This window comes from Caretta caretta, chromosome 11 (genome assembly GCF_965140235.1).
Source record: "Caretta caretta isolate rCarCar2 chromosome 11, rCarCar1.hap1, whole genome shotgun sequence".
NCBI lineage: Eukaryota > Metazoa > Chordata > Testudines > Cheloniidae > Caretta > Caretta caretta.
In genome coordinates, this window is record NC_134216.1 from 78,128,541 (window position 1) to 78,144,958 (window position 16,418).

Here is a 16,418-nt window from a genome sequence, read left to right on the forward strand (position 1 = left end):
GAGGCATTTCCTGGGCTTCCTTCTCCCCTCAGCTCGGCGGGGCAGCTGCACCCGACGGGGCGGCCCAGTCTCACCACGGGTGGTGGATGAGCTGCTCAGCATCTCTGCGGTCCCTGCGGACACAGGCTGCCCAGGGAACAAGGTAAATGAACATATCCCAGGTGTCCTGGCCAGCCCCACTCTCTTCGGGGCTGTACTCGAGAAATGGGGTTCATGGGCAGTTTGTGCTGCTGTGACCCCCCACCCGCCATCCGTATGCGGACGTTCTGCTGTCCAGGCCTCGTGGCTGCAGCCAGGATTCCCAACAGTTATTCATCCTTGTTTAATGTCAGTGAGTTGAGATGTTCCCCAAAGACAGAACAGGAGGGATTTGGGATCCAGAGCCACAGAACCACCCTGGCATCGATGTTCAAGCATCAGATCACAAGCCTTTCTTGTGGAACGTTCTCAAAGGAGCTGCTGATAGCTCCCCATGCCACGGCATCCCTCCAGGCCTGCAAGGTGATGTGTGCATGAGTAGTGTGCCAGAGTAGTGTGTGAAAATATGTCACCATTTTCCACTGGAATGCCAAGCGCTTACTGTGGCTAGCATCATTCCCCGCTAATTTGTTATTCCATTTACTTTTCCCTTTCCAGCCTCACAGGGGTAATCTCGCCAGGTAATTCTGTATAAAAAAAATACATTTTACTTTTAAAATCCAGCAATCCAACTATCCCCGCATTTCCACGCACATTTAAAAAACCCCAGAAAATAATCCCGCAATTTCTACTGTGTTGCAGATACGGGAAGTTAGGAGAAAATGACTATTATTGTCAAGACATATTTCCAAACCGAACACCATTTACAGTATGCCAGATATACGAAATTAGACAGAGGAAAAGCAGGCACTGAAAGAACAGACCAGATCTAGTTGTTAATATTGAGCTTTGAATCCATCGTACCATTGCACAAAAGACCTAGAGGACTTCTGACTCTGACACACTAAAAAATGTGGAAACATTGAAGACAGTTTGAAAAACAAACCATTTGCACACCCGATGGTCTCCCACTGACAGGAAAGGCACCAACTCTGAGACTCGGGCCTGGTCTACACGAGGAAATTAGGTCGGTACAATGATGTGGCTCCAGGGTGTGAAAAATCCACACCCAAGCGATGGAGTTAAACCGACCGAACCTTTGGTGTAAACAGCTTTGAGTGACAGGAGAATTCTCCCAACCACCTAGCTACCGCCTCTCGCACAGAGGGGTAGGGGGGTGTCGTCTTCACTGACAGGAGAACCCCTCCCATTGCCGTAGGTAGCGTCTTCATTGAAGCCCGACAGCAGCTCACCGCTGCAGCGTTTTACGTGTAGCCCTGGCCTGATACTCGCCTGCTCACGGCGCATCCCAGACCTTTGGGCACCCATTCGGAGCTCAGCCTCTCGGGTGGTGCCGCCAGCCACGGGCAGAGATGGCTCTGCTAACAGCTTCCCCCATCAGCCCCCCTCCCTCCCGCCCGCCCCCCACTTGGCCGGCCCCAGGAGCTGCGAGGGGAGCCAATCAGGGTTGCAACGCCAACCTTACACCACACAGGGGATTCCCCAACCCCAGGCCACAAGATTTCCCAGCGCGGGGGCGTTGACTGCTTTCTGGCCCCTTTATGCCACAACAGTGGCATATAGGGAACACTGCCCGGCACTGCTCAGAGCGCGGGCCACAAGCTGGTGATGTAATTCAGGCTTGTGCTAGTGCAAAACGAAAAGTGGCATAAAACACCTTGGGCTGTGGCCATGCAAACGGTTCCAGTTACACTGAAAGTCAAATAACTTAATTGGTTAGTCTGTTCTTCAGCTCACACCAGGCAAAAAAAGAATTTGAACTTTTCTGACCTCAGACTTGTTCCTATAATTAGCCAGCCAATGGGACCTGGGCCAAGAACTAACCGGGGGCCAGACCATTTGCTAGTCACATCTGCAATACGCTTTCCCCTCCTGAACGCTTTCCCCTCCTGGCGTTCTGCTTGTTCCACACCCCGTGCAGCCATGATTTAAAGTGAGGAGCTTCTACAACTACGCGCCCCTTTGTTACTAGTTTCTTAATGCACGTCATGAACCAAAACAAGGCTGAAGAGGTGGCTCTGACTGCTTGTGTACAGCGATGTATGTGGAGAGATCTTTGGGAACGTCCCCATATTCATTTGTCAAGTGCCACAATGAAGTCAGTGGAAAGACTCCCATTGAGCTGCGCTGCACCCACACACTGGGTGAACCGGGCTGGACACAAGTGCCTTCACGCTGAGGAACGTCATGCTAAGGACACCACATTGGTGAGAAAGGGTAACAAACCATGCAGAGCAAGGCATGCATGAAACGGTCATTCCACATTTCCTCTGCGAGTTCTTCTATATCCTTGCAGCAGGCTAAGCAATCCCCCTTGCCCACGCAATTCCCTGGCTAAGCAACAGCCAAAGCCTTGCTGTGTAGGACTGACAGCCTAGGGCTGACAGTGCTTGCCCCGAAGGACCCTCCCACTCCGTGTAGCCTGAGGAACAAGAAGCCCAGAAGCAAGACGAGAGGCATTCTAATCCCCATGTCCGTTCTGCAGGACAGTGCGAAGGGCTCTGATGCAAAGTGCGTGGGAGTCAATGAGAGCCCTTCCAGGGACTGTGATGGGCTTTGCATCACTTCGCGAATGGATAGTCCTCAATAATTCACAGATGACTAAAGTACAGGGCCCAGACAAACCAGTACACCCCTCACATATGGCACAGCAGCCACGGGCTTTCATCCCGTAATTCCTGCATTTTGTGAGGATCCCCTACATATCTGGGAGGGTGATGTTCCCTCCCATCCTCCAGCCTGCCATGCTCAAGGGACTCTTCTCCCTAGGTTAACCAGACCCCCCTGGATCTCGAGCCGATTTGCTCTTGGGACTTCCCAGAGATTAACTTCTTAGACAGGACTCTGCAACAGAGGGGAAACCCTTCATTCCAGCCATGCTTTGCGTAATCTGTCAGATCAGAATCAGCATCCTCAGAAATAGTAAAGCAAATACTTGGAAATTGCATTTCTGAATAGCTCAATATGCCTAATGCCATGTAATCAACCTTGTGGAGGAGATTCCTCCACAGAGCACATTATGAGCCTGAGTGTACAATACAGTCTAGTAATCACACCATTTCCTGAGCTCCCTTCACTCCCCTCTTGGCTCACATCTTGCCAAACACCGGCAGGGCTTTGCAGTGCAGACTCGCATAGCAGTTACCAACTCTCAGACACAGCAAGGGTTTTCACACCCAAAAGAAGGAATGTAGGAGATGGTCTGGTTCACCATCTATCCCCACCCAGCACTGCAGAGACCCTCCAAAACCTGGACACCACAACAACAGTGGGGAGGGCTAGTAATCGCCAGCATCGAGTTCCCTGTCAAACCAGTAACCATGTAAACACAGGTCTTCATCTGCCTTAGAAAGGCAAAGGCTTCACAACCTTCATTTTGTCAGGTCATGTGGTTTATGTCAAGGAATGGGCCGTGGGCTACTGTACACAAGGGAAGACCAAGCGAGCACCTACCCAGACCAAGCACAAGCAGCCACAAGGGCAACGAACAGGACACACGTATCTTGGACTTTGCTGGTGCCTGCGGGCGAGGACCATACGCAGTTGGGAGTGGGGCAATGCAGAGGCGGGTCCCCACCCAATGTGAAGAGACGCTCGACAACCCTTTACACAATGCAGCCTGGCAGCCACCTCCCCCCCACGCTCATGGCCCCAGCTTCATCACTAACCCAGCGAGAGACTCGCTTCCTAACCGGAGCCCATCTGAGCTGCAGTGGATCACGCAGCTTCTCCTTCCCATTGCTCTCTTCTTCAAATATCAAACTCCAGACACACGGCAGTCTCCATTTTAAACTGCACCGCACACCTCCTTTGCAGCGGCCAGTTCTTCCCAACGTGGAATGGCTGTGCACGGGGCAAGGGCTCCTTTTCTCTGTTGTGTATCCCATTCTCCCAGGTCTTGAGATCCACGTACTCATTTAGATCCATACCGGGTCAGCCCAGGGTACAACACTGCCCGTTCCCAGGCACTCCTGAGGACATCCCCAAATTGTCCGCCATGTTCCAGAACTGTATTTGTATGGGACAGGATCTGGATTCTCACGCAGCTCTGCCCCCGATTTCCCTTTTCCAGGCCCTCCACGTACCAGCGCTTCAGTGCACGCAGTCCCCTCCTCCGCTGCTCTGGATACAGTCCCGCTCCCCCACGCCACTGCATTAGAAATTAACCAGGTTACAAGGGAACAGCCCCCATTATTAATAATAAACAGCTCTCTGTGAAGGACATACAGAGCAGATAACTACCCCGCTTAAGAAATTAAGGGGACTTCCTACCCAAATGGCAGTTTCCTTGTAAGCAGTGTAGCCACGCTCCACGGTGGGTCATGACAGTCTAGCAGGGTGTGGGAGGAAAGGTGGGGAAGTTGCACTGTATGTAAGAGAGTGGTATGATTGCTCAGAGCTCCAGTTTGAAACTGGAGAAAAGCCTGTTGAGAGTCTTTGGGTTAAGTTTAGAGGCGAGAGCAACAAGGATGATGTCGTGGTGGGCGTGTGCTATAGACCACCAGACCAGGAGGAGGAGGTAGACGAGGCTTTCTTTGGACAACTAACTGAAGACCCCAGATCACAGGCCCTGGTTCTCATGGGGGACTTCAATCACCCTGACATCTTCTGGGAGAGCAATAGAGCAGTGCAGAGACAATCCAGGAAGTTTTTGGAAAGTGCTGGAGGAACTAACTAGGGGCTGTGCTCCTCTTGACCTGCTGCTTACAAACATGGAAGAATTGGTAGGGGAAGTAGAAGTGGGTGGCTACCTAGGCAGCAGTGACCATGAGATGATTGAGTTCAGGATCCTGACAAAAGAAAGGAGAGTAGCAAAATACGGACCCTGGGCTTCAGAAAAGAAGACTTTGACTCACTCAGGGAACTGATGGGCAGGATCCCCTGGGAGAATAATATGAGGGGGAAAGGAGTCCAGGAGAGCTGGCTGTATTTTAAAGAAGCCTTATTGAGGGTGCAGGAACAAACCATCCCGAAGTGCAGAAAGAATAGCAATATGGCAGGCGACCAGCTTGGCTTAACAGTGAAATCTTCAGTGAGCTTAAACTCAAGAAGGAAGCTTACCAGAAGTGGAAATTTGGACAGATGACTAGGGAGGAGTATAAAAATATTGCTAGAGCATGCAGGGGTGTAATCAGGAAGGCCAAATCACACCTGGAGTTGCAGCTAGCAAGGGCTGTGAAGGGTAACAAGAAGGGTTTCTACAGGTATGTTAGCAACAAGAAGGCGGTCAGGGAAAGTGTGGGCCCCTTACTGAATGGGGGAGGCAACCTAGTGACAGATGATGGGGAAAAAGTTGAAGTACTCAATGCTTTTTTTTGCCTCGGTCTTCACAGACAAGGTCAGCTCCCAGACTGCTGCACAGGGCAGCACAGCATGGGGAGGACGTGAGCGGCCCCCAGTGGTGAATGAACAGGTTAAGGACTATTTAGAAAAGCTGGATGGGCACAAGTCCATAGGTCCGGATCTAATGCTTCTGAGGGTGCTGAGGGAGTTGGCTGACGTGATGGCACAGCAATTGGCCAGTGCGAGGGGGGATCTGACAGCAGCCTTCAGCTACCTGAAGGGGGGTTCCAAAGAGGATGGAGCTCAGCTGTTCTCAGTGGTGGCAGATGACAGAACAAGGAGCAATGGTCTCAAATTGCAGTGGGGGAGGTCTAGGTTGGATATAAGGAAACACAATGCAAACAAAGCTACCTCAGGCACGCCTGCACCTGCCACGATCACACCTCCCAACTGCAGTGGAGACGTACCCTAAGTCGTGTGGTTACAGCAGCTATGTACTATTCCGGGGTGGCTGACAGTATGTGAGATTGCCCAAGGATTCTGTGTTTCCTTTAGCTGGCAAAGGAATCGATTTTCTTTCCTTCAAGATTCAATTATTTTCACTATGTCTAAATTTATATATTTTATTTTTATACTGGTAAAAAATAAACAAACAATCCGAAGAAAGATACGAACCACTGCAGCGGCAGCGCTGTCCTCTATGGCTGTCCCCACCTAATCCCTCGTTCATGCCATAGCTACACCTGCAAAGACTTACCTATGTGCTTTTCTTTATACACTCCGAGGAGCAACTTTGCTCTGATTGGCTCTATTCACAGTGTGTAAAGCCAAGCATGTGTGTAAGTCCTTACAGGACTGAAAGAAACTGCAAGGTCAGTGGGTTAAGGGCTGTGTTCTCTATGAATCCAAACACACCCGAGTGCTATAAAATAATAAATCGTAATATCCTAGATACGAGCAGTTCATTCTAGATTTCACTAACCAGGAGGTCACGGAAAAGAAGCAGTGTATTATTTCTATGAGTATCAATTTTCGTCCATTCGGCTACAAAAAAAGTAAGAGATCAATTTAAAAATTAAATGTACAACTTTCTACAGCTTAATGCATGCTTTTGGCAACACTCCAAAAGTACTCTCCGGGACCATAAAATACTAGTTTTCTCCAATAAGACACATTTTCCACTGTATTTTTAAAATGTCGTTTGAATAAGTTTGCTAATTAAAATATTAGTTGACATAGTAACAATGCCATATTCATGCTTTGTTTGAAAAGGAACTGGTGTGATGTCACTTCTAGAGTATTTTTTGGTAACAGATACATCAAACCATGAAATAGGCTACAACTAATTGAATACTGAACGCATTTTTCTTTTTCTTTCGATAAAGTTTCCATATTCAACATTTACCCTTGACAGACTACACTAGAGAGGGAGGAAAAGTAGCTCATCTGAGATCTTGACAAACAAATATAAAGATCAAGGAAATGAATTCTTCAAACTTTTAAAGTAACTCGAGTGAAGTAATATTGTTTAAAAACAAATGCTTAGATATTTCGATCCACAAGTTTCTTCTTCTTATCAGATGACGACAGAGTTTTGTTGCAGTCACCTTCCGATGGTGCATCTGCATTCCCTCTCCACCCCAGCCAACGCACTGTGTTATCTGAAAGTGCACATTCTTAAACATGAAACCAGAAGGGAACAAACCCTTGACATGATCTGCTGGTAGTTATACTGGTAGCTATGTATGTCAGAGCTTCTGCAGGCATGCCAGTACTAAATCATTGTGCATTTTGGCCATCTCTCCGCTTTCTTTTAGGAGTCTTTTGGTTTGGTTTAAATCAGAACCTATACTCCATATCTCCACTCCGTGAGCCCCCTGCTACCATTTACCTCACTTCTGGGACTCCTCTGAACCCCTTGAGACATGTTCCAGTCCCGAGTACAAGCATAAGCTGCACGTTCCACTCCCAGACATTGGCTCTCCCATTAACACATGCCCTCCTGAGTCCTCAATGGATTCCAGGCCCCATATCTCTTGGTCCCCTTGGCTGCCTTCTTTATCTAACGGCAATAAAGAGGACTCCAGCTGTTGAATTAATTCACCAGAAAGAAAAAATCCTGGTGCAATACCAAATATTGGATAACTTCCACCCAAAACCAATTAGTGAATTCAGCTCCCCCCCCGTCCCCTTCAAAAAAGGATGAAATTAAAATTAACCTGAAACTAAATTCTGGAAGAATTCCCTTCTGCCCGTGCATCGCGCGCACACATCCCCAATGCAATTTCAAACACTTGCTTTGAAAAAGAGTAGCTTGAACTGCTTGCTAAAGTGTGGTTCTCCTCTGACAGGTGATTACGTCAAAAGGGCATCTTTCTCGGCAGGTCCAATTGCTGTGTGTATTCATAATCCTACCTGCGTACTTCAGGGACAAATAAGAGGTATGTGTTTCTTTAAAACTACTTTTTACTATCAGTCTTACACAGCCATCACAACTGAGAGAGAGAACTGGATAATGCCTCCCCAGCAGGATTGTTACGCTCGTCCCCACTACATCTGCATGGCCCCACTGAAACCTGGGCAGCCCACCTGATACAGGTGTCACTGAGAGGACAATGGGACTGCACAGGTGTAACTAAGAGCAATACATGGGCAGCAGAATTCTTCTTACTGTTAAGTAAGAGGCAGGAAGAAGTCAGCCTGGCTTTTCAGATCCCAAGGTGAATGGGAAAATAAACAGTTTTATTTGTAAATGGAGACAATTTGATCAGGCATCATTCAGACACCATAAGCATGGAACCCCTGGTGCCAGTTTCACAAAGTCTCTTTTCAGAGTGGAACCAGTAAGCGCTTAGACTGATGGCAATGCAGAAAGCCCTGAGAGAGAGAGACACACACACACCTCCCCTTTCAGTGCCAAGAGCTCGCGCCACCTTCTTTAGTGCAATAAGTCTTGTTTTTAAAAAGTTAAACCGAAGACATTGAGTTATCTGGGAGCCCTCATTCAGGGCTTGTCTGTGCAAACATTTGATTCGCAGCAAGCTGGGGTGTAAATCTAGCCCACCCGAGCCGGCCGTGCACCAAGTACCCGTGCAGACCCTGCCACCGTGCACTGACAGTTCCCTGGTGCGTTTATCCACCCCCATTTCACAGCAGGGCATGGTTAGTGTGTGCCAGCAGGGTCCACATGGACAGTTAGTGAGGGGCAGGCTAGTGCGAGGCTGATTTACACCCCAGCTTGCCATGCACTAAGTGTCCTTGTCGACAAGCCCTCAGACAAGTTCTGGCAGCCAGACCTGCTTCAGTTAGACTCACCTTCCACACTTGGGAATTGGTGGTAATTGTTCTGACACATGTCGTCATCCCCTATAGGGAGGGGTTGGGGAGGGAAAGGTCAGATGAAGGATAAATGAGACCCAGCACGAGCAATAGCCAAGTCAGCCGACACTGACAGCATCAGCCCCTCAACCCAGCCAAGGAACCCTAGAGGAAAAGGTCCCGGGTGACTCTCTGTACCCCCAGTTCTACCCCCCACCCCAAACCATCATCTTTACTCTTAACCAGGACACCCGCCTGTTGGCTGCTTCTTTCCTGTGTGTCTCTTTCTTCTCAATTTCACAATCCCCTGACCAGCACTCAGCTCAGCCTGTGGACAGGCCCCCATTGTGAAGCGGACAATACACAGTCACAGATCCTCAGAACACAGTTTGGGTATAGCTACATAATTCCTTCCACACATTCTGTCCATATATTTTGCAATGAATTATGACCACCAGCGGGCTCTTGGTCAAGATTTCACATGCCACCCTTTGGTAAAACTTAATGTGCCTCCCTCTGATCCAGGAGATCCCTGGAACACTCTGTGACCCCCTCTGCCAGTTGGCACCAAGAGGTCTCTGGGTCACAGATGCACCGGGGGGCAGACCAAGGGAAGGAGGAGGTAAGGATGAGAACTCCCGAGCTGACTTTCTTAGCTCCTCCAGATGGGCTGACCACGAGGCTGTCTGCTCTGGAAAACTCCCTCTCAATCGTTTTCTCATACTGCTGAGTGAGAGCTGCTGCCACCCCGATTGTTATGAGTCATTTAAGGCATTTTCCTCTCGTGCAGCTGGGTGATTTTGCTGGGTCTTGTCACAGATATTAAACAAGATCTCCAGATGTGCTGATGTCTCATTCCAAACTATAGATTCCAGTATAGCTAAGCCCTCCAAATCTGCTCTGGGATGAGGGGCCAAAGGCTCTGCTGGCATGGACGGGTGCATTTCCTGGGTTAATGGACTTTCACCCCACCACAAATACTGAATTTGGCTCTCAGAGTTTTCTCTGTTAGTGAAGTCCTCCACCCCACCCCACCCCGCCCCGCCTCCCCAGCGTGGCAGCAGTCCTCAGGAGACGTGCCGCACAGGTACACCCAGTGCCTTAGGAACTGTCTGGCCAGGTGGGTGGTACAGGGATGGGTCACGCTTTGCCTCAACATGAGCAGAGAGTTTGTATCCCCTGCAGTTTGCTGGTTAATATCAGCACATTCTTTCCCATTCGCCAGAGCATGGCCAGCTCCAGGGGTCTGTGGGTGATTTCTGTAGCACTCATTGAGGTCAGTATAGCCTGCTTGGGGGATAAAATCTGAGACCAATGCAAGCAGAGCTGGTGCCTCAGAGAACAAAACAGGGCTCACTTTGTACAAACCCAACTGCTTAACTCCCAGAAAAAACCTTTAAACCCCATGACAATAGACATATTCATTTGTGTCACAACGCAGCTGTTTATGAACGAACACACACACGCTTTTAAAGAATGTCCATTACATTTGCATTTTACTTTTGTTTGGACACCATGTTTCCAAAGGGTGAAGATTTCTCAGGCCACCTCCCCCTGCCCCCCCCCCCCAACACTGTAGCGGGGGGGGGGGGGCGATGGCTACCCCTCTCCTGTCCCTGTCACCTACAGGCCCCTTATTTTCCCCCTTCCCATAATACTCCATTAGACTCCGATTCCATCCAGCACCCCCCACACGGTAGCCTTCCTCTCTCATTAACCTGACAGGCTCTTGCCCACTGCCTAACTCATGATTCCAAACCCTGCAGATTCCTGCCCAGCCCATTCAGCTCCCTTCTCACCTCCAGGCCTGGATCAACGTCCCCTCCTCCTTGCACCAGAACAACCACTCCTTCGCCCTGCTCTTCACTACAGTAGGTCCAAACCCCGGCCGTCACCCCCTTCCCTAACCTTCGCATGCATGCCTGACTGGGCTATTGCTCAGACTGCAAGCTCTTTGGGTAGGGACTGTGCCTCCTTCTAGGTTTGTACATAAGAACATAATGCCAGCCATCCTGGGTCAGGCCAGGGGTTCATCTAGTCCTGTGTTCTGTCTTCTGACAACGGCCAGACCCAGATGCTTCCAAGGGAATCCCTATCAACCACTCCCAGTTTCAGAGACTAGGGACACCCATAGAATCATAGAATATAAGGGTTGGAAGGGACCCCAGAAGGTCATCTAGTCCAACCCCCTGCTCAAAGCAGGACCAATTCCCAGTTAAATCATCCCAGCCAGGGCTTTGTCAAGCCTGACCTTAAAAACCTCTAAGGAAGGAGATTCTACCACCTCCCTAGGTAACGCATTCCAGTGTTTCACCACCCTCATAGTGAAAAAGTTTTTCCTAATATCCAATCTAAACCTCCCCCACTGCAGCTTGAGACCATTACTCCTCGTTCTGTCATCTGATACCATTGAGAACAGTCTAGAGCCATCCTCTTTGGAACCCCCTTTCAGGTAGTTGAAAACAGCTATCAAATCCCCCCTCATTCTTCTCTTCTGCAGGCTAAACAATCCCAGCTCCCTCAGCCTCTCCTCATAACTCATGTGTTCCAGACCCCTAATCATTTTTGTTGCCCTTCGCTGGACTCTCTCCAATTTATCCACATCCTTCTTGAAGTGTGGGGCCCAAAACTGGACACAGTACTCCAGATGAGGCCTCACCAATGTCGAATAGAGGGGAACGATCACGTCCCTCGATCTGCTCGCTATGCCCCTACTTATACATCCCAAAATGCCATTGGCCTTCTTGGCAACAAGGGCACACTGCTGACTCATATCCAGCTTCTCGTCCACTGTCACCCCTAGGTCCTTTTCCGCAGAACTGCTGCCTAGCCATTCGGTCCCTAGTCTGTAGCTGTGCATTGGGTTCTTCCGTCCTAAGTGCAGGACCCTGCACTTATCCTTATTGAACCTCATCAGATTTCTTTTGGCCCAATCCTCCAATTTGTCTAGGTCCTTCTGTATCCTATCCCTCCCCTCCAGCGTATCTACCACTCCTCCCAGTTTAGTATCATCCGCAAATTTGCTGAGAGTGCAATCCACACCATCCTCCAGATCCACACCAACCCCAGAGCATGGGGTTGCGTCCCTGACCATCTCGGTTAATAGCCATCGATGGACCTATCCTCCATGAACTTATCTAATTCTTTTTTGAACCCAGTTATAATTTTGGGCTTCACAACATCCCCTCGCAACTGGTTCCACAGGTTGACTGTGCGTTATGTGAGGAAATACTTCCTTTCGTTTGTTTTAAACCTGCTGCCTCTTCATTTCATCGGGTGACCCCTGGTTCTTGTCTTGTGTGTTCTCTTTTGCAAGACGAACAATCTCTGTCTTATTCATCTCTCCTCCTATGGAAGCTGTTCCATACCCCTCATCATTTTTGCTGCCCTTCTCTGCACCTTTTCTAATTCTAATACATCCTTTTTTGAGATGAGGCGACCAGAACTGCACGCAGTATTCAAGGTGTGGGTTTACTGTGGATTAATATAGTGGCATTATGATTTTCATTGTCTTTTATGAATATATTGAACAGCTTCGGTCCCAGTACAGACCCCTGGGGGACACCACTATTTACCTCTCTCCATTCTGAAAACAGACCATTTATTCCTACCCCGTGTTTCATATCTTTTAACTAGTTACTGATCCATGGCAGGACCTTCCCTCTTATCCCATGACAGCTTACTTTGACAAGGTCCCTCACCAAAGGCTATTGAGCAAAGGCTTTCTGAAAGTCCAAGTACACTATATCCACTGGTTCACTCTTGACCCATGCTTGTTGACTCCCTCAATAGATAGGTGCGGCATGATTTCCCTTGACAAAATCCATATTGACTCTTCCCCAACATTCATGTTCATCTAGGTATCTGATCACTCTGTTCTTTACTGACCGGTACTGAAGTTAGGCTTACTGGCCTCTAATTGCCAGATCACCTCTGGAGCCCTTTTTTAAAAATCGGCGTCACATTACCTACCCTCCAGCCATCTGGTACAGAAGCTGATTTAAGTGATAGGTTACAGACCACAGTTAGTGGTTTTGCAGTTTCACATCCGAGTTCCTTCAGAACTCTTGGATCCCATTTGGTCCTGGGGATTTACTACTGTTTAATTTATCCATTTGTTCCAAAACCTCCCCTATGGATGCCTCACTGTAGGACAGTTCCTAATACAAGTACAACAACAAGTACTTCAGTGACGCGGTGGAATGTCATTTCCAACACTATCAGCTCTAAAGGTAACAAACCCGAAAAGACAATTGTCACATGACAGCTTTCAGCCTCATCAGCGCTCTCCTTCTGATACTAAAGGTTTCCCTTAGGACTGAGCTCCAGGGAGACTTTGTCAATGTGAAGCCATGTGTCTGGCTCCTTGCATTCTCCTTCTTGGCTCCCCGGTTTTCTCTGTTCTCTCCTCTGTACAGTGACAGCCTTTTTTCCCAAATCCCAGACACCTCCCCTTCTGGCCTTTGCATCTGCCCTCCTCCCAATACACAGACCGTTGTCCTTCCCTGCCCGCCCCCATTCAGCTTTCCTAGGCTCCTAGCACTCCACTTCTCCCCTGGCTGGCTGCTCATCTGACTTCCTGGGTCAGCCCGTCCCGCAGGTGATACAGAAATGAGAGCCACAGCATGTGAAACAATCAGCTTGTCTCCAGCCCAACTACTTATTTTTTCAATTAGCGTCCACATATTACCGGTCTTTGAAGCGTGCAACTGGAAGTGTAATAGCTACACCTGAAGAAGAGCTCAGTGTAAGCTCGAAAGCTTGTCTCTTGCACTCAGAGATGGTGGTCGAGTAAAAGATATTACCTCCCCCACCTGAGCTTCCTAAAGAAAGTTTTCCCCTCCTTTATGGCTAAGCAACAGAGCACATGTTTCCTTCAACACCGGGACACATACCAGATATAATGTCTGTTTTTCAGTGGAACTTGGGACTCAAACATAAAAAAACTTCCAGCATTAACTTTAAAGTAAGTAACACATGATACCTGTGTACCCAACCTGAAGTCACCTGGTGCTATTTCATGTCACAACATACACTCTGAGACCCGGGAAGGAAGACGGATGTGCTGCTGTGGCCAAAAGAGCTAATGCAACCCTGAGAATGCAGAAAGAGAGGAATCTTGAGTAGGAGGAGAGAGGTTATTTTACCTCCATATTTGGCACTGTTGCCACCGCTGCTGGAATCCTGTGTCCAGTTCCAATGCCCATAATCCAAGGAGGATGTTGATAAATTAGAAAGGGTTCAGAGAAGAGCCATGAGAATGATTAAAGGGTCAGAGAACACGGCTTACCATGATAGACTCCAAGAGCTCAATGTATTTAGCATACCGAAGAGAAGGCTAAGGGATGACATGATCACAGTCTAGAAGTACCAATATGTGGAACAAATATTTAATAATGGGCTCTGTAACACAATGCAATGGCTGGAAGTGGAAGCTAGACAAATTCAGACCGGAAAGAAGGCTTAGTTTTTTAACGGTGACAGTAATTAACCATCGGAACAATTTCCCAAGGGTCGCGGTGGAGTCTCCAGCACTGGCAATTCTTAAATCAAGACTGGATGTTTTTCTATCCTATCTGCTCCAGGGATCGTTGTGGGGCATGTCTCTGGCCTGTGTCATACAGGAGGTCAGACTAGATGATCACAACAGACATACAATTTTCAGTATAGCAGAGAGAGGCTTAATCATAAACTAGCCAAAAGGAGTCAAAACAGTTTAATATGCAAAAGGGGGGATTTCAAACTCACAGTCTTGGCAGATTTAATTAATGAGGTTTACAACAAAACCGGTCTTCACACTCAGAAAGCCCTGTAACAGCAAGAGATGAATTCTGTTCCTCTTTTAAACCCACAGCCATGACGAGTCGACACCACAGCAAGGGAGGGAATTCTGCTCAGTGAAGTGCAGCACAATGCAGGCTGGTGTTGGGTAAGGCCCTCGGCATACAGATCCGCCGGCACCTTGGGTCTGCTCTGGGATCCCGGCCCCTGTCCCAGGCCTGCAAGTAGCGGCAGGCAGACCCACCACAGTGTGCGCGCTTTTCTGACGTTCACAGGTGAGCGGTGACACCTGGCCCCCGAGAACAAGTCATCAGCATGGAGATGTCGTGTCTTTTCAGGTGTGCTCATTCCAGAACACGAGGAGCCAGGTATCTGCTCACAGAACAGGATCCAGCAGTGGGCTGTTCAGGATGGGCCACTGCTGCCCTACGTTCTGAACCATCAGTGCAGCACTTTGGGGGGCCTGGAACGGCTTGGGGCCCTGTCCCTTCCCGAGAAACCGCATCGGATACGAGTGTGGGGGGGAGGGACGAGAGCAGAAAACAGGGCGTCTAACAATAGGGAACAAAGGGGAAAAAAAGAAACAAAACATGCCCCACAGACAGGGCCTCTCATCAGCCAGCCACAGAGGGGAAGCGATGCCTTCCGCTCCAGATACTGGAATAGCTCAAGCTCCATCCATGGGCACAGCCCTCGGTTCATACCCTCTCTCGCAGGGGCGCCATTACCCGCCTTGCACATTTCTGACATACACCCTGGCTGATCTGTTTCATGGTGAAATGGACAAAACATCCAGAGAGCCAGTGTCAAGCAGGGAGGAAAGCTGCAGGTCATTCCGGATTTCAGTGGCTAGAGCAAAGAACACGCTGGGACACCGACTGCAAATAAACAAGACACACAGCCTGAAAAAATGTACTTCACCCTTCTCTTGGATGGAACAGTTCCTTACACAAAGGGGTTTGCAGTTCAGGCGGAACCGAACAGGAATGTCAAGGAAGATGGGGGCAGAGCTAAAGGTTTCACGAGGTGCTCCTCATAACAGAGACTAATTAATTTAACGTTCTTCTTCTCACTGAACTTCCCTGAGTGCTCCTGCAGCAGGACAACTCCAGAACCGAGATCCCAGGACACGTGTCTGTCTTTTAAATGACCACGGCGATTACTGCGCCATTGAAACTATTAGCATAAATTACGTTTCTTATTCCTAGGGTATCTGAAATTAAATACACAAGCCTACAGTCCGGACTCCTGGATATACAAGACAGCAGTGAATTCACTGCTGAGTATTGCACTTGACCATTCGTCTTACTTTTCACTGGGCAGAAGAAAGACAAAAGGGAACAATTTTGAAGCAGTTGCAAAGCCAAACACTCAGCGAAGAAAGGGATTCCAGGCGCCTACCAGGCCTTTACAGTCATTAGTGCACAAATTATTCTGCATAATATCAAGAGATACTAAATGCAAAATAAGTCTTAATTTTACATCAAGACTGAACATTTCATTTAAATGAGGAAATTCAGTGTGTTAGAATTCCCACAATAACCTGCTCCCGAAAGATGTCAAGATGACAGTTTCTAGGTCAAACCCGTCACCTGTGACATACAAAGGTCTCGGGAAAATCTGTTACAGTTGAACTGTTTGGTAAGTTTTTAAAAGAAGACTTTGTGCCTGTGAAGTAATTTTCTCTTTTAATGAGCATCAAAACGTCTTTTTTCTGACTTAATGAATACAAGGAAATTCATTCAAACAAACTAAGTAAAAGCTCACAAAGGGAAGAACTCAGAAGTCAGCAAATACCAACTTCAGACTGCGAACCTCATTCAGTCAGCAGGTCAGAGGGGACACAGCCAATGCACTGCACACGAACGGCAAGTGCACACCTTGAACAGTGTCTTTATTCTCTGTGCACTGTCTGATCAATGCTTTCTGTGAGAGAT

The 16,418-nt window shown here is 48.4% G+C and overlaps 1 protein-coding gene across 1 annotated transcript in view; it reads right to left on the minus strand.

The window, feature by feature from the left end:
• COL18A1 (collagen type XVIII alpha 1 chain) overlaps positions 1–16,418 on the minus strand; it is a 247,174-nt gene that overhangs the window by 99,606 nt on the left and 131,150 nt on the right. The window lies entirely within an intron of this gene.